At 32.5% G+C, this 1,857-nt stretch overlaps 1 long non-coding RNA gene across 1 annotated transcript in view; it reads left to right on the top strand.

Moving 5' to 3' along the window:
- Positions 1–1,644, top strand: part of LOC145271030 (uncharacterized) — a 25,230-nt gene extending 23,586 nt beyond the window's left edge. Inside the window, exon 2 of the long non-coding RNA XR_013865662.1 lies at positions 397–1,644. This is a non-coding gene — a long non-coding RNA (uncharacterized LOC145271030). The remainder of the gene's footprint in view (positions 1–396) is intronic.
- The last annotated feature ends 213 nt before the right edge of the window (positions 1,645–1,857 follow it).

The following is a 1,857-nucleotide window of genomic DNA, read 5'->3' as shown; positions in this document are numbered from 1 at the left end:
TGTTGACATTGGGAAATTGTATATCATAATCTCTTTATTTTCTGTTCATTTTACAGGTAATGCAATTCTTAAAGATAAAAATTGATTAAATAAACAGGGAAATGAAACTATACAAAACTTTAATGTTCGAAATGCTGTGAATGTCCAAGGTTAATTATTTTGTACATAATTAAAGACATAAAGATGTAATCTTAATTCACTCATCTGTCGACCTTCCCAAATTTTAATCTACAGTTTCAACATTAGAATCATGTACATTTTAACCATGGAATACTTTGAACATGCGACAGCACTTACTGCTGTAAATATATAGTTGTACACCTAGGAGAAACAATTTTGATTGCACTTACAAATTTAATATCTTAGTCTGATAGAACTCTTATCTTTCTTTTACAGAGAAACAAAGATTCTGCTAAAATGCCGAAGTTTGAAGAGAAAGCATTTTGTTGCGATATATGTGGAAGAGGATATTCACAGGAAGCAAAATTAAAACAACATGTACGAATACACAATACAGAGAAGCAATATACTTGTGAAATATGCAGTAAATCATTTTTGGGGAAAGGAAACTTAAAAATACATATCCGAAGTCATACTGGAGAAAAGCCATTTTCTTGTGATGTATGTGGTAAATCGTATACAACTGAACAGAATCTAATTATACATATTCGACGTCATTCTGGAGAAAAGCCCTATTCCTGTGATGTGTGTGGAATGTCGTTAGCACTATTATCCACTATGAAAAACCATATTAGAACACATACGGGAGAGAAACCATATTCTTGTGAAATATGCAGTAAATCATTTTTGGAGAAAGGAAACTTAAAAATACATATCCGAAGTCATACTGGAGAAAAGCCATATTCTTGTGATGTATGTGGTAAATCATATACAACTAAACAGAATCTAACTATTCATATTCAAAGACATACTGAAGAAAAGCCATATTCTTGTGACCTGTGTGGGATGTCGTTTGCAGAGATGTCAATCATGAAAAAACATAGGAGAATACATACTGGAGAGAAACCATATTCTTGTGGTGTGTGTGGACTGTCTTTTGCAATATTGTCAACCATGAAAAACCATGTAAGAACACACACAGGAGAGAAGGCATATACTTGTGACAATGTGTGTGGAGCGTCATTTTCACAGAAATCGGGCTTAAAGACACACATAAGATTACACACTGAGGAAAAACCATATTCTTGTGTTGCATGTGGTGAATCGTATACAACTAAACAGGATCTAACTATACATATTCGAAGTCATTCTGGAGAGAATCCATATTCTTGTGAGGTGTGCGCGACATCTTTTACACAGAAATCGTCATTGAATAGACACATGAAAATGCACACCGAGGAGAAGCCATATTGTTGTAAAGTTTGTGGTAAATCATTTTGGGAAAAAAATAAATTAAATAAACATATCGAAACTCATACTGAAGAGAAGTGAAATTTTTAGGATTTCTTTTACACTTTTGCCCACTTTAACGGACAACCAAAAGTGAGACTATATTCTTTTATAATATGCTGTAAATAATTTTCCAAGAAAGGAAATTCAAATAAACATGAAAATATAGAAATCGAATGCTAGACACAAAAGTGAAACTACATTCTTTTAAAATACGCAGGAAACAATTTTCAAGGAAAGGAAATTCAAAGAAACAAGAAAATCTTGACATGAGGATACTTCTCCTTTGAAACACATCTTATGCCAAATGCCAAGTGATATTTACTATTTGAAATCTACATAAGACCTTCTTTGCATGAGTACACACTGACAGTAATGTGGCTCCACCTTGTATCGATTTTAATACAAATAGAAACATGTAATCTGATCTAAATACTAAATATGCAG

The sequence above is a fragment of the Euprymna scolopes genome, chromosome 46, assembly GCF_053919585.1.
Source record: "Euprymna scolopes isolate OS-2025 chromosome 46, ASM5391958v1, whole genome shotgun sequence".
Lineage (NCBI taxonomy): Eukaryota > Metazoa > Mollusca > Cephalopoda > Sepiida > Sepiolidae > Euprymna > Euprymna scolopes.
This window is presented reverse-complemented; position numbering and strand designations above follow the sequence as displayed.